We start from the raw sequence: 24,905 nt of genomic DNA on the forward strand, positions 1-24,905 counted from the left end.
GTAGATCTAACCAGTCCATTCTAAAAGAGATCAACCCTGGGCGTTCTTTGGAAGAAATGCAAAAGCTGAAACTCCAGTACTTTGGCCACCTCATGCGAAGAGTTGACTCATTGGAAAAGACTCTGATGCTGGGAGGGATTGAGGGCAGGAGGAAAAGGGGATGACAGAGGATGAGATGGCTGGACGGCATCACTGACTCAATGGATGTGAGTTTAAGTGAACTCTGGGAGATGGTGATGGACAGGGAGGCCTGGCGTGCTGTGATTCATGGGGTCGCAGAGTTCGACACGACTGAGCGACTGAACTGAACTGAACTGATGAAGACTAGTTCACAAAGAAAAAGAAAACCTGAATTAGACCTATAACATGTAAAGAGGTTCCATTTGACATTTTAAAAACTCCACTAAGCACAGCTCAGGCCCAGATGGCTTCATTGGTACATTCTATCAAATATGTGAAGAATTAACACCAATCATTCAAAAACTTCCAAAACAGAAGAAGAAAGACTATTTCCCATCTCATTTTAAGAGGTCAGTTTTACTCCCAATACCGAAAACAAAGACATTATATATTTTTAAAAGCCACAGACCAGTACTTTTTCTTAATATGAGTACAAAAATGCTCAACAACACACTAGTAAACCAAATCCAGCAGCATATAAAAATGAGTATACATAAACACCAAGTAAGATTTATCCAAGGAATGAAAGGTTGTGTCAGCATATGTAAATGTGAAAATTGATCAATGTAGCATGTGATATTGGAGAAGGAAATGGCAACCCACTCCAGTATTCTTGCCTGGAGAATCCCAGGGACAGAGGAGCCTGGTGGGCTGCTGTCTATGGGGTCACACAGAGTTGGACACGACCGAAGCGACTTAGCAGCAGCAGAAGTAGCATGTGAAATTACTAGAATAAAAGACAAAATCTTATGTGCTTTTATGATAAAATAATGACCATACAAAAAATAGAAGGGAATTTTCTCAACCTTAGAGAGGATATCTATGAAAAAAACAACAGCTAAATCTTACTTCATTATGAAAGACTGATTGACCTACTCCTAAGATCAGAACAAACAATTTTGTTTTTACCACTTCTATTCAACTTTGTACTGGAGATTTTAAGCAGAGGATTTAGGAGAGGGAAAGACATTAAAGGCTATCTAGATTTTAAAGAAAGAAGTAAAACCATATTTATTTGAAGATACTTGATCTTGTACTAGTAAGAAAGTTCAGCAAGTATTCAGGATACAAGAGCAATAGAAAAGAACCAATTGTAGTAGTATATAGTAGCAATGGACAATCTATAAATGAAATAATTCAAATTTCAATAACATCCAAAAATAAAGCATTTAGAAATAACTTTCACAAAAAAATGCAAGACCTGTACAATGAAAACTGCAAACACTTCTTGAAAAAAAAATTTTTAATCTAAATATATGGAAAGATATCTCATATTCATGGATTGGAAGACTTAATATTGTTAAAATGACAATACTCTATTAACTTAGCAGCAAATTCAGTGCTTACTTATCAAAATACTAGATGCTTTGCTTTTCAAAAATTAGTAAACTGTATAAAAAAATTCATCTGGAACTTCAAGGGACCCAATAACCAAAACAATATTGGACAAAGAGAACAAATTTGGATCATTTCTGCATTTAAAAACATACTACAAAGCTATTGTAGTTAAGATTGTGTGGAACAGAAATAAGGAAAGTCTTGTAGGTCAACAAAATAGAATTGAATATAATTTATATGATAACAAATTAAATAACCTAGATGCATACAACCTACCAAGATAAATCATGAAAATATAGAAAATTTGAACAGACCAGTAATGAGTAAGATGATTGAAACAGTAATAAAAAAAACTTCTCAACAAAGAAAAGTCAAGTACCAGATAGTTTCATTAAAAAATTCTACCAAACATTTTATAAATCAAGACCAATCCTTTTCAAACTCTTTGAAATATATCAGAGGAGAGAACACTTCCACAATCATGTTATGAGGTCAACATTAGCCTGATATCAAAGCCATGTAAGGACGCTACAAAAAAGAAAATTACAAGCCAATAGCACTAATGAATATAGATGCAGAAATCATTAACTAAATAAAGTTGACTCTTGAATAACATGAATTTGAGCTGCGTGTGGAATTTTAAAGATAAATACAGTATGACAATAGAGGAGTAGGAAGACCCTGAGCTCACCTCACAGGCACACCAAAATTACAACGGTTTACAGAGCAACTATTGAAGAGAAAGACTGGAATCTACCAGAAAAGATTTTCTACAACTTAAGGTATAAATAAGGAACCACAGCAGGTTTGGGCTTCCCTCGTGGCTCAGATGGTAAGGAACCCGCCTACAATGCAGGAGACCTGGGTTCAATCCCTGGGTCGGGAAGATCCCCTGGAGGAGGGCATGGCAACCTACCCCACTATTCTTGCCTGGAGAATCCCCACGGACAGAGGATCCTGGCAGGGTACAGTTCATGGGGTCACAAAGAGTTAGATATGACTGAGCGACTAAGCACAGCAGAGCACATACATGGCACAGCAAGATTGGTAGCAGGAGTGGAGTCATAGTATAGTTAACACTTATAAACAGGAGAATAATTACAATTACAGAGGTTTTCCCCAAGGAATGAGTGGTCTGATCACTACATTGTATTCTCCAGAACAGAGTCCTACACCAGAAATATGAGCCCCCAGATCATTGGGCTAGTAGAGCTTACTTTTGGGAGACCTAGAAGGCTGTGGGAAATAGACTCCAGTCTTAGAGTGCACACAAAATCTCATATGCTTCAGGACCCAGAGCAGAAGGAGTAGTTTGAAAGGAACCTGGGTCACACCTACTTGCTGATCTTGGAGAATCTCCTGAAGAGGCAAGAGGCAATAGGAGCTCACCCTTATGAAACAGATACTTGCTGCAGCCATTTTTGAGAGCTCTGTCATGTTCTACCATGTGGACACTGACATTGGCAAGCACAATTTTGGAATCCTCCCTCTAGTTTATTAGCCTTGGAAAAAGCCACACCTCCATCCACCAGCCTGTAGGCACTAGTACTAGGATGCCTCAGGCCAAGCAACTAGCTGAGTGGGAATACAGCCCCATCTACCAACAAGCAGGCTGCCTTAAGACACCCTGAGCCCACAGCCACTGCTGGACATAACCTTGTCCACCAGAGGGCCCACGATTCAGCTCCACAATACCAGTACACAGGGACTAGACCTGGGACCCACAGGATCCTCTAGCCAGTGAACTCAGGACCGAGCTCTGCCTACTAGTGAACAAGCATCAGCTCTAGGAGACCCTGGGTCCCAGCTCAGCCCACCAGAAAGCTGGCTCTAGCCTTGGGACCAGCCTTACCCACCAGTGTGCAGTCACTGCCTCAGGACTCTGGGCCCCAAACACTAATTCCAGGACCACTATAATCCTGAAGCCTGGTGTAGCAGGACCCAGCCCATCCACTAACAAGCTAGTGCCAGCTCCAAGATACCATGGGCTCCATAGCCAGCTGCCCTGAGATCAGACTCCACCCACCAGTAAGCTGATATAAGTCTCAGGACACCCTGGATCCTACAGCCAGCTATGTCAGAACATGGCCCCACACACCAGTGGTCTGACACCAGCTCTGGGGCCCTTGGGTCCTGTAATCAGAGATACCAGGACACAGTTCTACTCATCAGCTGACTGGCACTAGGCCCAGGACATTGCTTTACTCACCAGTGGGCAAGCATGTTTCCTAGGATCTGGATTCTGACCCTACCCACCAGCAGGCAGTCACCATCTCCAGGACCCCCTAGTCCTTGGCCCTAAACAGCAATTAGCCATTTCTAGTGCTGGGGCACCTTGGGCTCCTCAACCAGCAGCCCCTGAATCCAACCCCACCCACCAGGTGGCTGACACCAGGTTGGGACATCTTGGGTCCTGCAACCAAGAACCTCAAGACCCAGTTCCAATCACCAGTGAGATGACACTAGCGCTGGGACACCCTAGACCTTGGCTCTTCCCACTAGCAGACTGGTACCAGCCCTGGAACCCTTGAGCCAAAGCTCACCAGCAGGCCAACATCAGCTCTGAGATATCTTGGTCTCCTCAGCCAGCCAAATCAGGATCCAATTCATCAGTAGGCCAACACCAGCTTTGGGACACCTCAGAACTTTCAGCCAGATGTATCAGTACTGACCTACCAGCCATCCAGTGCTGGATCCAGGAATAATGGCTCCACAACAGAACCCACCTCAGAATGTGACTTTGTCCACCAGTGAGCTAGCATTAGCCCCACGACTATCCAGGGATCCACAGCCCAATGCCTCATGACCTGGTCCTGCCAAACAATGGTCAGCAGACTCCACACAAGGCAGGTCCTGGTAGCCAACTAGATTAGTGGCCAGCCACACCTACCAGACTGCTCACAGTAGTCAACCCACCACAACAGAAGGAAGGAACTGAAGTCCACATATAGCATACAGCTTTAGTGACCAGAGGGGAGTATGCTGCTGGGATGCTTAGGATGTCTTCTATAAAAGGTACCTTCTTCAAGGTTAGGAAATGTAACAAACCTACCAGATACTTAGAAATAAAGCAGCAGATTAAGCAAAATGAGGAGACATGGGAACAAGTTCCAAAAGAAGGAACAAGTTAAAGCCCCAGAAGAAGAACTAAACGAAGGGGCTATCTCCCTGATAAAGAGTTCAAGATATTTTAAAGGTAGTCAAAGAACTTGGGGGGGAAATGGATGACTGGAATGAGAACATAGAGAAATTGAGGAAACAGTTCCATTTATAATAACATCACAAAGAGTAAAATGCATAAGGAGGTAAAAGTTATGTACTTGGAAAACTATAAGACCCTGATGAAAGAAACTGAAGATGACACAAACATATGGGAAGATATATCTTGGAAGAATTAACATTGTTAAAGTGACCATATTACTCAAGACAATCTACAGATTCAGTCTAATCTCTATCAAAATATCAATGGCCTTTCCCACAGAGCTAGAATAGTTAAAAAATTTGAATGAAAACACAAAAGACCATGAATAACCAAAACTATTTTGGGAAAGAAGAACAAAGCTGGAGACATCACATTCCTAGATTTCTAACTATTCTACAAAGCTACAGTAATCAAAGCAGTATGGTACTATCACAAAAGAGACCTCTAAATCAATGGAACAGAATACAGTACCCAGAAATAAAGCCATACACTTTGTTCTACAGCAAAGGAGGCAAGAATATACAATGGGGAAAAGAATCTCTTCAATAAGTTGTGTTAGGATGAACTAGACAGCTCCATGTATAAATAAAGTAAAAATGAATTAAAGACCTAAATGTAAGACCTGAAACCATAAAATTCCTATAAAAGACATAGGCAGAAGACTTTTTGATATGAATCATGGCAAAGTTTTTCAAATCAGCTTCATAGCGCAAAGAAAGAAAGAAAATATCCAAAGCAAAATAAACAGACAGTACTTGGTTAATTAAAAGCTTTTTAGCTTTTTCACAGCATGGGAAACCACTGAGAAAATGAAAAGGAACTTACTCCATGGGAGAAAATATTTCCAAATAATATGATTGATAAGGGGTTAATATCCAAAATATATAAGCATCTCATATGATTCAATATCAAAGAGCAATAAAAAAGAGGAAACCTACAGACACATTTTCCTAAAGAAGATATAGATGTCAGTCAAATGAAAAGATGCTCAACATCACTAATCATCAGAGAAATACAAATAAAAGCTACAATGAAATATTACCTCACACATTTCAGAGTGGCTATTGCCAAAATGATGACAAATTACAAACACTGGTGAGTATATGGAGAAAAGGGAACACTTGTACACTGGTGGTGTACAGCAGTGCAGTCACTGTGGAAAATAATATGGAGGTTCACCTCAAAACTAAAGATGGAACTACCATGTGAGTATTTATTCCACTGCTGAGTATTTATTCAAAGAAAATGAAAACACTGTTTCAAAAAGACATATGCATCCCTATGTGTGTGTGTATATATATATATATCTCTATATATAGATATATAGATATATATACAGCTAAGATATGGAAGCAATCTAAGCATCTGTCAACAGATGAATGAACAAAGAAGATGTTACATATATGCGCACACACACACACACACACAGAAATTATACTCAACCAAAAAAGAATGAAATTTTGCCATTTGTAACAAAATGGATGGACCTGAAGGTTATTATGCTTAGTGAAATAATCAGATAAAGACATTGTATGTTATTACCTATATGTGGAATTTAAAAAATAAAACAAAAAAATAAATATAACAAAACAGAAAGAGACTCACAGATATAGAGAACAAACTAGTGGTTACCAGTGGAAAGAGGGAAGGGTAGAGGGGCAAGATAGGGTAGGGGATTAAGAGGTACAAATTACTATGTATAAAATAGATATGTTACAAGGACATATTGTACAGCACAGGTATTATAGCCAACATTTTCTAGTAACTTTAAATGGAGTATAATCTATAAAGAATTTGAATTACTATGTTGTACATCTAAAAGTAATGTCATATTGTAAATCAATTATATCTCAATAGAATTTTTTTTAAAAAATACAGTACTATGCAACTGTGGGCTTCTTAGGTGGCATTACTGATAAAGAATCTACCTGCCAATGCAGGAGATGTAAGAGATGCAAGTTTGATCCCTGGGTCAGGAAGATTTCCTGGAGAACGGAGTGGCAACCCACTGCAGTACTCTTCCCTGGATATTCCCATGGACAGAGGAGCCTAGTGGGCTACAGTCCATATGGTCGCAAAGAGTTGGACTTGACTGAAGTGACTTAGTATGCATGCAACTTGGTTGTTGAATATGTGGATGTGGAACCGCAGGTATGGAGTGTTGATTGAAAAGGTATACATGAGTTTCTGACCATGCAGAGTTTGGCATCCCTAACCCCCACGATGTTTCAAGGTCATCTACACTAGCAAACTGAATTCAACAGCACTTTAGAAGGAAAATGCACCATGATTAAGTGGGATTTATAGTTGGGCTGAAAAGTTGGTTGAAAATACACAAATTAATAAATGTGATATACCATATTAATATAATCAAGGATAAAAATCATATGATCCTCTCAACAGATGCACACACACACAAAAAAAAGCATTTACAAAACTTTTTCATGACAAAACTTCTCAAGAAGTTGTGTATAGAAAACATGTATCTCAGGTCTTCCCTGGTGGTCCAGAAGTTAAGAATCTGCCTGCAAATGCTGGGGACATGGGTTCGTTCCCTGATCCAGGAAGTTCCCACATGCCTCGGAGCAACTAACCCTGTGTGCTACAATAAGAGAAGCCACTGCAATGAGAAGCCTTTGCACTGCAACTACAGAGCAGTTCCCACTCACCACAACTAGAGAAAGCCAGCCCACAGAAATGAAGAATCAGCACAGCCAAAAATAAAAAAAAATAAATCTTTTTTTTAAATAAATGAAGACATGTATCTCAACATAATAAAGGCTCCTTATGACAAGTCCAGAGCTAACATAATATTTAATGGTGAAAGGTTTAAATATTTTTCTAAGATTAAGAATGAGACAAAGATGCCCATTGTCACTACTTATATTCAACATAATACTGGAAGTCCTAGCCAGAGCAGTTAGGCAAGAAAAAAAAGATATTCAAATTGAAAAGGAAGATCTGTTTACAGAAACAGATCTATACATAGAAAATTCTAGACTACCAAAAAACTATTAGAACTAATGAACTAATTTAATAATGTTTCACAATATATTATCAATGTACAGAAATCAGTTGCACTTCTATACACTAAAACTAATCTATTTGAAAAAGAAGTAAAGAAAATAAGCCTATTTACAATAGCATTAAAGGCAACAAAATATTCAGAAATAAACTTAACTAAGTTGGTAAGAGGACTGTACCCTGGAAACTCTAAGACTTTGGTGAAAGAAATTGAAGAAAGTACAAATAAATGAAAAAAAATCCCATATTCATGGAAGAGAAAAATTAATTTTGTTAAAATACTCATGCTACTCAAATCCATCTATAGGTTCAATGCAATTTCTATCAAAATTTCAATGGCATTTCTCACAAAAATAGAAAAAAAATCCTAAAATCTGTAAAGAATCACAGAAGACCACAGACAGCCAAAACAACCTTGAGAAAGAAGAACAAAGAGGGAAGCATTATGCTTCCTGATTTCAAACTGTATCACAAAGCTATAGTAATCAAAGCAGGATGGTATTGGCTTAAAAACAGACACATATACCAGTGGAACAGAGTCAGGAACCAAGAAATAAATCCATGCATATAGTCAACTAATATTTGACAAGGGAGCCAAGAGTACTCCCTGTGAAAAAGATAGTCTCTTAAAAAAATAGTGCTGGAGAAACTGGATACTCATATGTTAAAGAATGAATTTGTACCCTTATCCTATACCATTTACACAAATTAAACTTGAAATGCATTAAAGTCTTAAATGTAAGACCTAAACATTTTTTTTAAACTTTATTTTACTTTACAATACTGTATTGGTTTTGCCATACATTGACATGAATCCACCACGTGTGTACACAAGCTCCCAATCCTGAATCCTCCTCCCACCTCCCACCCCATATCATCTCTCTGGATCATCCCCATGCACCATCCCCAAGCATCCTGTATCCTGTATCGAACATAGACAGGCACTTCATTTCTTACATGATAGTATACATGTTTCAATGCCATTCTCCCAAATCATCCCACCCTCTCCCTCTCCCTCAGAGTCCAAAAGTCCGCTCTACACATCTGTGTCTCTTTTGCTGTCTCACATACAGGGTCATCATTACCATCTTTCTAAATTCCGTATATATGTGTCAGTATACTGCATTGGTGTTTTTCTTTCTGGCTTACTTCACTCTGTATAATCGGCTCCAGTTTCATCCATCTCATCAGAACTGATTCAAATGTATTCTTTTTAATGGCTGAGTAATACTCCATTGTGTATATGTACAACAGCTTTCTTATCCATTCATCTGCTGATGGACATCTAGGTTGTTTCCATGTCCTGGCTATAATAAACAGTGCTGCGATGAACATTGGGGTACACGTGTCTCTTTCAATTCTGGTTTCGTCAGTGTGTATGCCCAGCAGTGGGATTGCTGGGTCATAAGGCAGCTCTATTTGCAATTTTTTAAGGAATCTCCACACTGTTTTCCATAGTGGCTGTACTAGTTTGCATTCCCACCAACAGTGTAAGAGGGTTCCCTTTTCTCTACACCCTCTCCAGCATTTATTGCTTGTAGACTTTTAGATTACAGCCATTCTGACTGGTGGTGAAAAGACAGCCTTCTGAATGGGAGAAAACAATAGCAAATAAAGCAACTGACAAACAACTAATCTCAAAAATATACAAGCAACTTATGCAGCTCAACTCCAGAAAAATAAACGACCCAATCAAAAAATGGGCCAAAGAACTAAATAGGCATTTCTCCAAATAAGACATATGGATGGCTAACAAACACATGAAAAGATGCTCAACATCACTCATTATCAGAGAAATGCAAATCAAGACCACAATGAGGTACCAAGACCTAAACTTTTAAGAGTTACAGAGGAAAATGTAGGGAAATCATTCCTTGACATTGGTCTTGGCAAAGATTTTTTTTATATGACACCAAAAGCACAAACAACTAAAGCAGAAATAAACAAGTGGGACTACATCAAACTAAAAAACTTTTGCACAGCAAAAGAAACAACAAATTGAGTGAAAAGACAATCTATATGGTGGGAGAAAACATTTGTAAACCCTACAGCTGATAAGGGTTAATATCCAAAATAAATAAGGAATTCATACAAGTCAATAGCAAAACAAAAAAGAAACAATCCAATTAAAATGTTTTAAGAAAGATGCTACCATTCAGAAAACTGGGAACAGAGTATAAAGGATCTCTATATCTTATTTCTTAGAATCACATGTGAATCTAAAATTATCTCAAGAAGCTTATTTAAAATTTTTTTAAAATGGGTAGAGAACCTGAATAGATATTTTTCCAAAGAAGACATGTACATGGACAATCAATACATGAAAAGGTGGTCAGAATCACTAATCATCAGAGAAATGGAAACTAAAAGTACAATGAGATATGTCACTCTTATTAGAATGAAACAAAACAAAAAAAGCAAAACAAGAGATATCAAGTGCTGGCAAAGAGGTGGGAAAAAAAGGAGCCCTGCTGCACTTCTGATGGGAATCTGGATTGATATTATCACTATGGAAAACAGTCTGGAGATTCTTCAAAAATAATTAAACATATATCTAGCGTATGAACCAATAATCCACCTTATGGGCATATATGCAAGTTCAGTTCAGTTCAGTTCAGTTCAGTCGCTCAGTCGTGTCCGACTCTACGAACCCACGAATCGCAGCACGCCAGGCCTCCCTGTCCATCACCATCTCCCGGAGTTCACTCAGACCCAGGTACATCGAGTTTGTGATGCCATCCAGCCATCTCATCCTCGGTCGTCCCCTTCTCCTCCTGCCCCCAATCCCTCCCAGCATCAAAGTCTTTTCCAATGAGTCAACTCTTCACATGAGGTGGCCAAAGTACTGGAGCTTCTGCTTCAGCATCATTCCCTCCAAAGAAATCCCAGGGTTGATTTCCTTCAGAATGGACTGGTTGGATCTCCCTGCAGTCCAAGGGACTCTCAAGAGTCTTCTCCAACACCACAGTTCAAAAGCATCAATTCTTCGGCACTCAGCTTTCTTCACAGTCCAACTCTCACATCCATACATGACCACAGGGAAAATCATAGCCTTGACTAGACGGACCTTAGTCGGCAAAGTAATGTCTCTGCTTTTTAATATACTATCTAGGTTGGTTATCACTTTTCTTCCAAGGAGTAAGACTCTTTTAATTTCATGGCTGCAGTCACCATCTGCAGTGATTTTGGAGCCCAAAAAAATAAAGTCTGACACCGTTTCCACTGTTTCCCAATCTATTTCCCATGAAGTGATGGGACCGGATGCCATGATCTTCGTTTTCTGAATGTTGAGCTTTAAGCCAACTTTTTCACTCTCCTCTTTCACTTTCATCAAGAGGCTTTTCAGCTCCTCTTCACTTTCTGCCATAAGGGTGGTGTCATCTGCATATCTGAGGTTATTGATATTTCTCCCGGCAATCTTGATTCCAGCTTGTGTTTCCTCCAGTCCAGCATTTCTCATGATGTACTCTGCATAGAAGTTAAATAAGCAGGGTGACAATATACAGCCTTGATGTACTCCTTTTCCTATTTGGAACCAGTCTGTTGTTCCATGTCAAGTTCTGACTGTTGCTTCTTGACCTGCATACAGATTTCTCAAGAGGCAGGTCAGGTGGTCTGGTATTCCTATCTCTTTCAGAATTTTCCAGTTTATTGTGATACACACAGTCAAAGGCTTTGGCATAGTCAATAAAGCAGAAATAGATGTTTTTCTGGAACTCTCTTGCTTTTTCCATGATCCAGCGGATGTTGGCAATTTGATCTCTGGTTCCTCTGCCTTTTCTAAAACCAGCTTGAACATCAGGGAGTTCATGGTTCACGTATTGCTGAAGCCTGGCCTGGAGAATTTTGAGCATTACTTTACTAGCATGTGAGATGAGTGCAATTGTGTGGTAGTTTGAGCATTCTTTGGCATTGCCTTTCTTTTGAATTGGAATGAAAACTGACCTTTTCCAGTCCTGTGGCCACTGCTGAGTTTTCCAAATTTGCTGCCATATTGAGTGCAGCACTTTCACAGCATCATCTTTCAGGATTTGAAACAGCTCAACTGGAATGCCATCACCTCCACTAGCTTTGTTCGTAGTGATGCTTTCTAAGGCCCGCTTGACTTCACATTCCAAGATGTCTGGCTCTAGATGAGTGATCACATCATCATGATTATCTGGGTCGTGAAGATCTTTTTTGTACAGTTCTTCCGTGTATTCTTGCCACCTCTTCTTAATATCCTCTGCTTCTTTTAGGTCCACCATTTCTGTCCTTTATCGAGCCCATCTTTGCATGAAATGTTCCCTTGGTATCTCTAATTTTCTTGAAGAGATCTCTAGTCTTTCCCATTCTGTTGTTTTCCTCTATTTCTTTGCATTGATCACTGAAGAAGGCTTTCTTATTTCTTCTTGCTATTCTTTGGAACTCTGCATTCAGATGCTTATATCTTTCCTTTTCTCCTTTGCTTTTGGCCTCTCTTCTTTTCACAGCTATTTGTAAGGCCTCCCCAGACAGCCATTTTGCTTTTTTGCATTTCTTCTCCATGGGGATGGTCTTGATCCCTGTCTCCTGTGCAATGTCACGAACCTCATTCCATAGTTCATCAGGCACTCTATCTAGGCCCTTAAATCTATTTCTCACTTCCACTGGATAATCATAAGGGATTTGATTTAGGTTCATATCTATCATATAAACTAATAATCTACCTTATGGGCATATATGCAAAGGAAACGAAATCACTATCTTGAAGATAGTCTTCTATATTCATTGCAGTATTATTCACTATAGCTAAGATGTGGACACAACCTAAGTGTATGTTGGTGGAGGAATGGATAAAGAAGTTATGACACACACACACATAGACACAACACAATGGAATATGATTTAGCCTTAAAAACGAAGGGAATCCTGCTACTTGCAACAACATGGATGAGCCTTGAGGACATTAAGCTTACTGAAAATAAAAAGAGAGAGAAAGAAAAGTAATTTCACTTACACATGTTATCTTAAAAAGAAAGCTCATAGAAATAAAGAGTACATTGTGCTGTGTGTGCTTAGTTGCTCAGTCATGTCTCACTCTGCAATCCCACGGACTATAGCCCGCCAGGCTCCTCTGTCCATGAGTAGTCTCCAGGCAAGGATACGGGAGTGGGTTGCCATGCCCTCATTCAGGGGATCTTCCCAATCCAGACATCAAAACCAGGTCTCCTGCACTGCAGGCAGATTCTTTACCATCTGAACTACCAGGGAAGCCCAAGAATACTGGAGTGGGTAGCCTATCCCTTCTCCAGGGGATCTTCCGGACCCAGGAATCGAACCAGGGTCTCCTGCATTGCAGGTGGATTCTTTATCAGCTGAGCTACCAGGGAAGCCCCCAAAGAGTACATTGGTGCTTGCCAGAGGCCGAGAAGTAGGGAAATGGGGATATGTTGCTCAAAGGGTACAAACTTCAAGTTGTAAAGTAGATCTTATGTACAACATTGGGTGACTATAGTTAACAATACTTATGGTATATTTGAAAGTTACTCGGAGAGAAAATCATAAAGATTCTTACCACACTCACAGTTACACAAAAGGTAACTATGTGAGGTAATGAATGTGTTAAGTAACATTATTATGGTGATCTTTTCACAATATAAATGTACATCCAATCATCATGTTGAACACCTTAAAATTACATAATGTTATATGTAAATTGCATGTCAGTAAACCTGGAAAAATTGATCAATCAGTAATTCATAAAACTAGTAGAAGAAACAAAAAAGTACACTTGAACAATACTATCAACCATGTATTACTGATATGTTGAGAAGATGTTGAAAGAAGGGATATCCTGAGGGTATGAATTGAATTTGTGGACTATGGCTACTAATGAATCATGAAGGTGGACAAAATTCCTTATTGACTGTTCAGATAATTACATCATTAATATGATAGAGAGTTTTGTGTAGCAATCCAAAACAGCCCTGGCTAAACGAGAAGGGTGAATAAATATGCAAAAGCCAGATGATTAGGAAATCAAACAAAGCACAAAACAAGGCACAGAGGAAAAGACAGAAAAGCAACGTTTAAAGAAATACTCTCAATAATTGAACATGAAGATTTGGAGAAGAATCTTTAGTTCTTATTGTCATGGGATACCTAGCTCACTTAAGGAAGTGAAGCTATATCTTGGATATGCTAAGAACTAAGGCTGATACCTTAGCATGAAGTCAAAGCTTAAACAAAGAAAGCAACTGAGGGAATGGAGAAACTGGAATGTGAGAAATACTAAGGAGAAATATTAAGAACAAGTTATGTTCATTTGCTATGGGAAGTAAGAGAACGAGTCTAAAATAATCCTCAGACTTCTTTTTGGGTATATGGGAGATGCTGTTACTTTGAGAACACACTTGAGAAACAGAAGTGTAGGAGGAGGGAAAAATGGAAAAGAGAGAAAGGTGATGAGTACAATCTTGGTGAGATGGCATTTGAAATATATATACCCAACATTCATCTCAATACAGCTTAAGCTAGAGATCTGGATAGATAATCTAATAGAAATAAATAGAAGTATTTATTTGAGATTCATCCGTAGATTTTAAGATATTTCTCTGGATGAAGTAAGCCAAGAAAAGTGTATAAGCAATTGGAATGGACAGAATGCTAGGAAGAGTAAGAGTAAAGTGGAGAATGAATTGGATAAGAGCAGACAGAAAGATGGAAGAAAAGAAAATCAAAGAAAACTGATGTAGCATGCAAAGGATGACAGAATTAGGAAAGCATCTTCCATTGTTTCAAATGACACAGGGAGAGCTAGAGTTGGAAACATAGTTCTTAAAATTTGGTCCATGGGTACCTCAGAGTCTCTAAGAATATCAGTGGTTTTATGAAGTCAAAACTATTCCCATAATAATACTAATATTTTATTTGCTGTTTTCACTGTGTGGTTACATGCTGCAAAATAATGGTGAGTAAAACTGCTGATTTGTTGTTGTTCAGTCACTTATGCGTATCTGACTCTTTGCAGCCCCATGGTCTGCAGAACACCAGGCTGATACCTTAGCATGAAGTCAAGCTAGTGATGCTGAATTGTAAAAGTAGTCCTTGTATTGCTTACCACCACATACTTTCAAGGGGGAAAAAGAGCCAATCTTACTTAAGAATGTCTTTGATGAAGCAGTAGAAACAAATATTAATTTTATGAAATTTTGACCCTTTTAATAATCCATGTGATGAAATGGAAGTATACATAGAGCACTTCTGCTGCACATTGACATAAGATGGTTGCTATGCGGAAAAGCAATTGTTAGAATTGGAAGATAAACTAGCCTCTTTTCCCATGGAATAACATTTGCATTTGAAAGAATGACTGCAAGACACACTAGGGTTATTCATACTTGGATAACTGGCAGATATTTTCTCAAAGATGGATAAGTTGAATCTGTTGTGTCAAGCAAAAAAGAAATGGTATTTGCTACCATGATAAAGCTTGAGCTTTCAGGTGAATATTGGAACTTTGGGAAACTTGTATCTGGCTAGGAAAGCGTGATACTTTCTCTATGTTTAGAGTGCTTTCTGATAAGATTGGTAGGAACTATTAATGCATGTGATTTTTGGTATTGTATTAACATTTTAAAAATCTACACAACTCAGTGAAATAATTTTCCAAAATATCTACACTTGACATTATTAAAGAAAGCATGGATAAAATATTTTTCAAAACGCAAGACAGATTAGTGGATTTTAATGTAGCAGCATACGAAAAGTTCAGTGATATGGCTTCCGATTCCACATTGCAACTAAACTTAAGAAACTACCACTTACTGAATTTTAGCATAGTGTCAAAAAAAAATAGTGTTACCTATTATCTAAAAACATTATTAAAACATTTTACTGTATTGAAGCTATCTATCTCTAATGAGGTTATATATTTTATTCCCATAATTTAACCAAAGCAGCTCGTTACAGCAGATTAGATGCAGTAGCAAAGATGAGAATCTAACTGTCTCCGAAGCCAGAAGATAAAGAGATTTGAAAAAAGTTTGACAATGCTACTCTATTCACTAATTTCATTTCTTTGGAAAATATAGCTATTTTTCATAGAGCTATGTTATTTATGTTAACATGTATTAGGTTTAGTATTTTTAAATAAATCCACACATAATTTAAATTTTTCTCAATTTTAATTTATAGACAGATATATATCTATTTCTAAATAGATATAATTCATATAAACAAAAGTTCTCTGGGGTCTTCAATAACATTTAAGTGTGTACAGAAATCCTGAGACCAAAAACCTTGATAAGTAACAATTATTTAATAAATGATTAAGAAGTCACTGAACCGTGAACTCCCTGATGTTCAAGCTGGTTTTAGAAAAGGCAGAGGAACCAGAGATCAAATTGCCAACATCCTCTGGATCATGGAAAAAGCAAGACAGTTCCAGAAAAAACATCTATTTCTGCTTTATTGACTATGCCAAAGCCTTTGACTGTGTGGATCACAATAAACTGTGGAAAATTCTGAAAGAGATGGGAATACCAGACCACCTGACCTGCCTCTTGAGAAATCTGTATGCAGGTCAGGAAGCAACAGTTAGAAGTGGACATGGAACAACAGACTGGTTCCAAATAGGAAAAGGAGTACATCAAGGCTGTATATTGTCACCCTGCTTATTTAACTTCTATGCAGAGTACATCATGAGAAACGCTGGACTGGAAGAAACACAAGCTAGAATCAAGATTGTCGGGAGAAATATCAATAACCTCAGATATGCAGACGACACCATCCTTATGGCAGAAAGTGAAGAGGAGCTAAAAAGCCTCTTGATGAAAGTGAAAGAGGAGAGTGAAAAAGTTGGCTTAAAGCTCAACATTCAGAAAACGAAGATCATGGCATCCGGTCCCATCACTTCTTGGGAAATAGATTGGGAAACAGTGGAAACGGTGTCAGACTTTATTTTTTTGGGCTCCAAAATCACTGCAGATGGTGACTGCAGCCATGAAATTAAAAGAGTCTTACTCCTTGGAAGAAAAGTGATAACCAACCTAGATAGTATATTAAAAAGCAGAGACATTACTTTGCCGACTAAGGTCCGTCTAGTCAAGGCTATGGTTTTTCCTGTGGTCATGTATGGATGTGAGAGTTGGACTGTGAAGAAGGCTGAGCACCGAAGAATTGATGCTTTTGAACTGTGGTGTTGGAGAAGACTCTTGAGAGTCCCTTGGACTGCAAGGAGATCCAACCAGTCCATTCTGAAGGAGATCAACCTTGGGATTTCTTTGGAAGGAATGATACTGAAGCTGAAGCTCCAGTACTTTGGCCACCTCATGCGAAGAGTTGACTCATTGGAAAAGACTTTGATGCTGGGAGGGATTGGGGGCAGGAGGAGAAGGGGACGACCAAGAATGAGATGGCTGGATGGCATCACGGACTCGATGTACGTGGGTCTGAGTGAACTCCGGGAGATGGTGATGGACAGGGAGGCCTGGCATGCTGCGATTCGTGGGTTCGCAAAGAGTCGGACACGACTGAGCGACTGAACTAGAACTGGAAGAAGTCACTAATGAATTCACAGAGACTGTTTCAGTAGAGTGACCAAGTTGTAAGATAAATTCTTATGAGATAGATTATAGATAGTGATAAGGAGGACATGAGAGTGACTATATAATAAGATTGCTGTATGGTCTGAGAGATAGAGTGGCCATAACCTAGAAAGTATTTTTTTTAATTCAGTTGTTTATTTCTTCTAAATTTATAAACAGACCCCTATGAAAATACAAACAAGCTTTTAAAATGGAAGTAAAGTTAATGTTAAAGCTCATAGGGAAAATTAAACATCTTGGAATTTCTAGGCAAGCTCTGAAAAACAAGAGTAATGAATGGTGATTAATTATATCACATGATGACATTTATTATAAAACTTTCATAATTAAAACAGTGTGGAATTAGCACACAAAGAGACACACTAATAGGATAGAATATAAACTTCAGAGATAGGCCCAGATAAGTAAGAAAATTTCACATGCTATAAAGATGGCATCATATATCAGAGTAGATCGACTTTTTGAGTAACAAGCATGAGACAAATGAATGGTTATATAGAAGGAGATAAAATTAAATGGTCATCCCAGTGCACCAGCCCCAAGCATCATAAATTTATATTAAAAACAATTAAATGGATATCTCACCACAGACAAACATTAACTCCAAATGGATTGGGGGCCTAAATGTAAAAAAATGAGGAAAACATGAGTAATTTATTATTTAACCTGACTATGAGAAGAGAATATATAAGTATACCTGAACTTAGAAAGGAAATTTGATTGATAAAATGAACTGCAAAATAATAATAATAATAATTTTGCTTGGCAAAAGCACCATGAAATAGCAATAGCAAATATATTATTTTCATTTACATGTGAAATGTGTATTATTTTTGATGTAAAAAGAGTTTCAAAATTGAGAAATAAAGATATGAAAAACAGAACACACTTTGTGAAAAACTGAATTAATAGTGACAAACATGAAAACAAGCTCAACTTCAGCTATAATAGAATAGTTAAAACTGTACTTAGATAACATATCTCACCTATTAGATTGGCAAAAATTTAAGGTTTTAAACTACACTTCGTTAACAAGATTTTGGGCAAATCTGCTTTCTTGGAAGTAAAAAAAAATAGCTCAAGCCCTAGTGAAATGTATATGTGTGCATTTATCTCTTGATAAATCAACTCTGCTTCTTGGAATTTTTGCTAAAATTAAACTTCCAAAAATATGAAACACACAGAGTTAGAGAGAGAATGGTATGAACATTATTTCTGGTGGAATTATTGGTAATTGCAAAATATTAGAAACAACTTAAATACATTACAGGAGACTGATTAAATAAATTATAATATAACTGTAAAATACAGTCCTAATGAGTATTAGAAAAAAGAATTAAACAGAGTATATAAATCATTTACATGATATCTGGGTTTACATCTACCATCTTCCTATGAATTGATAGAGAGGGATTCCCAGGACATATTACCAAGTAAAGAACAGCAAAGTGTTAACATGTATGTAATATTTTATCTTTTATTTAAGAAAGGATAAACATGAATACATATAGTTTTTCTTTTTTTTTGCAAAAATAAACTTCAAAGTATATTCCAGAATCAGTGAATGGGTTAACCAAACAAGAAAAGAAAGAGTGACATTTCTCTAAATATACTATTTGCATACTTTTGACTTTTGGGACATTATATTAAGGTGTTTTTTTTCTTTTTAAGTTTGTACATATTAAAAAACTCTGAGGTTTTATGTATTAAAAAACAAAAGCAACAAGATAGGATAAATCAATACTGAATGTATACAGAAACCAAAACAATCCCTAACTGTAAAGAATTGGTAACAGAACCACATAGAAGAAAAAAATTCATCCTAATTCTGGCAGTTTGGACACAGAGCTTTGATCTATATCCTCAGTGGGAAACATTCTAAAGACAGAAAATATTGTAATGCAATTTTAAACATAGCATTTTATTTACTGAGTGGTATGAAGATAGCAATTCTTAAATGAATTTTTATATTGTAGGATTTAGAAAATATAAGTAGTAAATAAATATATTGATGCTTTTGAGGACCACATTACTCACTGTGAGAAAAATGAGGAATAACAAGGAATTGGGAAAGTAGTGGAAGAGTCTTGTTTTACTGGATAGGAATTAAAGGCATAGATATATAGAAGCAACCATATCCTAGTAGCAAAGACTATACCAAGATTTCTTATTGGTTTATAAAACATTTGAGAACTAAAAAAACCGGGGGGTTCCTTGTATGAAATAACTGATTGCAAAACTGGGACATGGAAAAGAAAGGGTAAACCTGGTAAAATCAATGGCAGGAAGTAAGGAAATGCTCAGAGTACTGATGGGACATATCAAAGGGGTTCTCATTGGACAAATCTGGGATGACTTGAGCATCAAAATAATTAAGGATAGGAATGAATTAAGTTATACTGATTACAAAAGAATTCAGGAGTCTTTACCAATACAAATAAATGAATAACAAAGTGGGCAAGAAAATCCTTCCTTACAGTATGCCAACTAATAAAGAATAATAAAGTGAGAAAAATTATCAGTCTACAATCACATAATAATAAATGGTTCAGAGATGAGTCATCAGTGGATTCTAAGTCCATTGGGTCAAAGCTTATTGGGAGATAATTTCTTAATTTACAAATATATGTAGATTTTTCTACTTACCTTTTGGTAAACATTTCTATTTCATTTGAATTTGAATCACTTTATGACTCCAACACTTGAAATTTATTGAGAATTAATTTATGGTCAAATATATGGTCAATTCTGAGAAATATTTCTTATGTAAATGACAGAAATATGTATTTCTCACTTGTCAATGAGTTCAGCTTTTTTTTATTGTCCTCATACAATCACTGAAAAGTGTGTGTTAAAATCTTATACCATGATTTGAGATTTGTCTGTCTACAATTCTGTCCATTTGTGACTTACTAATGTTGAGGCCATATTATTACACATATACATGTTTATTATGCTGTGTCTTCCAAATGAATTAAATCCTTCATCATTATGAAGTAACTTTTCTTTAAAATTATTATTTTTTGTTGAAAAATATATCTTGGTAAATTGTTAACATAGCTGCACAGTCTTTCCATTGGTTAGTTCTTCTGTGGAGTACCTTTTTAATCCTTTACTTTCCTTGTGATTTGTATATGCTTCTTATAAACACATAGATTATTTTTTCAACTCTTAGAGTCTTAGAATATTTACTTCCATTTATAATGAATATAACTATGGATATATTTGGTTTTAATTCTGCCATCTTAGATGTTTCTATATTTTGCCACCTGATTTGTATTTCTTTTCTTTTAATATTTTACTGCCTCCTTTTGGATTTATTATATTATTCTCTAATATTTTTCTATAAATTTGGAAGTTAAACATTTCTTTTCTATTAGTGATTACCTTCGAATGGACATGTTATACTTAGTCATGAAAGCTTAATATTAAATATCATTTTTATTTTTCTCCTAGAAAATGAAAAAGTTTACTTTCAACCCTCTGTTCTTATATGCTGTTGTTTTGTGAATTTTAGTTTCATTAATATACTGAGCTCCATAAAAATTATCATTATTGTTTTATAAGTCAATGTTTATGTTTAACTTCACAATTACCATTTGCATTTCATTTAGTCACCTCCTGCATCTCCAGCCTTCCATTTGTGACCATTTTCCTTTGTTTGAAGAATATCCTTTATTATTTTGTTAAGTAGAAGTCTGCTTTTGTCATGTTCTCTTAGTTTTTGCTTGTCTGATAATGTCTTTATTTCACTTTGATTCTTGAGTGATTCTATAATTTTGCTGAATATATGATTCTAATTTATCATTCACTTTTTAAAAACTTTATTTTGTATTGTGGCATAGCTGATTAATAATGTGATAATTTCAGATGAACAGTAAAGGGACTCAATTATACATATATCAGTTATACATATATTGACACTACCATTTGAATGGTAGTGTTGAAGGTAGTGTTGAATGGTAGTTCTCACTGTTGCTGAGAAGGCATTCATCCATCTTATTGTTGCTTTATTGAACTGAACCTGAACATTTTTTCTTTAAGGTTGATTTATATTTTCTCTTTTTCTGCAGTGTCACTATGATGGTTCTTAATATGGACTGCTTTTTATTCATTCTGCTTGAGACTTGTTGAGCTCTTTAAATATGAGTAACCGTGTTTTTCATCAATTTGAAAAGCCATTATTTTTTCAAATCTTGCTTTCCTACCATTCTTTTCTCACCTTGTGGAACTCTTCTAATTTTATCCTATATGTCTATTATCTTCTTATTTTCTCTTTTATAACCTTCCAATTTTCCTTGCTTCATTCATCACAGTTTCCTGTAACTGACATCCAGTAATGCTCTCTTAGCCTTCTCATCCAGTAATGCTTTCTCTTGTCTAATCTGTCTTTGAGTTCTAAAGTTTTCATGTTAATGCTTAAGTTCCACATTTTCTCATTGTTTATTGATTGTATCTTAAATGTCATGCTTTATAGTTTGCAGTTTCTTGCTGAAATATTTAAGTTCAGCTTATAATTTTCATGTGCTGTGCTGTGCTTAGCCTCTCAGTTGTGTCTGACTCTTTGTGACCCTGTGGACTGTAGCCTGCCAGGATCCTCTGTCCATGGGAAGTCTCCAGGCAGGAATACTGGAGTGGGTTGCCATGTCCTCCTCCAGGGGATCTTCCCAACCCAAGGATCAAACCCAGGTCTCCCACATTGCAGGCAAATTCTTTACCATCTGAGCCACCAGGGAAGCCCAAGAACACTGGGGTGATTAGCCTATATGTTCTTCAGGGGATCTTCCCAACTCAGGAATTGAACTGGGGTCTCATGCATTGCAGGTGGATTCTTTACCAGCTGAGCTACCAGGGAAGCTCTAATTTCCATGTGCACACTACAAACAAAACACACTGTCTTTTTTTCTTATTTCTTCTTTTCCAATGACTCCTTCCAATGAAGGACTGATGTTGAAGCTGAAACTCCAATACTTTGGCCTCCTGATGTAAAAATTGACTCATTGGAAAAGACCCTGATGCTGGGAAAGACTGAAGGCAAGAGGATAAGGGGACAATAGAGGATAAAACGGTTGAATGCCATCCCCAACTCAATGGACATGAGTTTGAGCAAGTTCCGGAGTTGGGGATGGACAGGGAAGCCTGGCATGCTGCAGTCCATGGGGTCGCAAAGAGTCTGACATGACTGAGCAACTGAACTGAACTGATATGGTTCACGTTGTCTCTTTTCTTCATGTGCCTGTTTTTCATTGTATTTCAGTTATAGGAATTAAAAATAATTGAAAGAAACAATTTCAAACCTAGGATGATTTTTTTTTGCTTCCATCAAGAAAATTAGAAAGGTCAAGAATATGAAATTACTTTATTCCAATTTCCAGGCTCAATATTTTTTTGGTTACATAGGTGACTTGAACGAAGCCAGAACTCCATGTCAACGGTGGTTTAATTCTGCTTCATCTGTATTTCTAGTGTACAGGCCTTTGGGATCCAAAAATAAACTCAAGTTGGTTTACCTTTGCCAGGCTAATGAGATTAGAATAAGCTTCTCAACCTGTTATCACATCTTCAGGTTTGCAAATGCTTCATTAGCAGACATTACCCAGAAGTCATACTCATTTTTCTGGATTTCTGTCTTTCTGGATGTCTCACTATTTTATTATCTTCTCAATGCTTATAATTTTTTTTCCATATTTTTATTGTCTTTAGCACAAGAATCTGTCTAAATTACCCAGGCTGTAATTGTTGGAAGCTAATACTTTTTGTAATTATTAGAAGCTAATTGATGCTTTTGAACTGTGGTGTTGGAGAAGACTCTTGGAGTCCCTTGGACTGCAAGGAGATCCAGCCAGTCAATCCTAAAGGAAATTACTCCTGTATATTCATTGGAAGGACTGATACTGAAGTTGAAATTCCAATACTTTGGCCACTTGATGTGAAGAACTGACTCATTGGAAAAGACCCTGATGCTGAGAAAGATTGAAGGTGGGAGAAGGGGATGACAGGATGAGATGATTGGATGACATCACCGACTTGATGGACCTAAGTTTGAGTAAGCCCCGGGAGTTGGGAGCCTGGCATGCTGCAGTCCATGGGGTTGTAAAGAGTCGGACATGACTGAGCAGCTGAACTGAACTGAATGCTTCTAATATTCTGATTTAATTTAGCTGTGTATTTCTTTTGTAAGCACCGTAAGAACTAGCATCTTCCTAGAGAAGCTCTTCAGGATGGAGATGGTAAAAATCTGTAAACCTTTGAACATGTAGTTCAAATTGTGTATATAGGTTCACTTTCCTTTCTGGGAGATGTTTCATTGTTTTTTATCTAAAGGCATGTGTGTGTGTGTGTGTGTGTGTGTGTGTGTGTGTGTAGCCACCAATAATAGAACAATCTTAAAACTTAAATTTACTTTATCAATAAACCCAGAGTCAAAAATCTTTTGATGATATTAGAAATATAGTCTTGATCTTGTAAAATTTACTGGAATCTTTTACAGAAATATAACTTTGAAGAATTATTTAATGAGACACTAACTTTAAATTCCAACTGGAAGAGAAAAAATAAAAGGAAAAAAATGGATTTTAAAAGCTCTTATATACCAATTAGTTAAATTCTGTGACTTGAATATTAGCATTCCATCACTTCACAACAAATAGATGGGGAAACAATGGAAACAGTGAGAGACTTTAATTTTTGGGGCTCCAAAATCACTGCAGATGGTGACTGCAGCCATGAAATTAAAAGATGCTTAATCCTAGGAAGAAAATCTATGACCAACCTAGACAGCATATTAAAAACCAGAGACATTACTTTGCCAACAAAGGTCTATCTAGTCAAAGCTATGGTTTTGCCAGTAGTCGTGTATGGATGTGAGAGCTGGACTATAAAGAAAGCTGAGCACCGAAGAATTGATGCTTTTGAACTGTGGTGTTGGAGAAGACTCTTGAGAGTCCCTTGGACAGCAAGGAGATCCAACCAGTCCATTCTAAAGGAAGCCAGTCCTGAATATTCATTGGAAGGACTGATGCTGAAGCTGAAACTCCAATGCTTTGGTCACCTGAAGTGAAGAAGTGACTCATTGGAAGAGACCCTGATGCTGGGAAAGACTGAAGGCAGGAGTAGAAGGGGATGACAGAAGATGAGATGGTTGGATGGCATCACCGACTCAATGGACATGAGTTTGAGTAAACTCCAGGAGTTGGTGATGGACAGGGAGGCCTGGTGTGCTGCAGTCCATGGGGTTACAAAGAGTCAGACACGACTGAGCGACTGAACTGACTGACTGAACTGAAGGTATGCATATTTTAAATATAAGCAAGAAGATGATCATTTCTCTCATATCAACCTCCCCTGAATCTTCAAAGAAACCAATAGATGTTTTTCTTTTTGTATAACCAGAATTCAAGGATATATTTAAAAACATGGGGTAAATAATATATTTTAAGTAGATTAACGGTATAAATTTAGGCATGTTTGCTTTGTGAAGATTTGTATTGCACTATAAAATTTTCTATGGGAGATTTACAGTTGGAATAAAAATGTTAAGATTAATATTCTGGGATAGACGTATCTTTTCCAAGATTTAAATGATCTATTTT

At 37.0% G+C, this 24,905-nt stretch overlaps 1 protein-coding gene across 1 annotated transcript in view; it reads right to left on the reverse strand.

The window, feature by feature from the left end:
* HTR2C (5-hydroxytryptamine receptor 2C) overlaps positions 1-24,905 on the reverse strand; it is a 150,332-nt gene that overhangs the window by 55,224 nt on the left and 70,203 nt on the right. The window lies entirely within an intron of this gene.

The sequence above is a fragment of the Capra hircus genome, assembly GCF_001704415.2.
Source record: "Capra hircus breed San Clemente chromosome X unlocalized genomic scaffold, ASM170441v1, whole genome shotgun sequence".
Lineage (NCBI taxonomy): Eukaryota > Metazoa > Chordata > Mammalia > Artiodactyla > Bovidae > Capra > Capra hircus.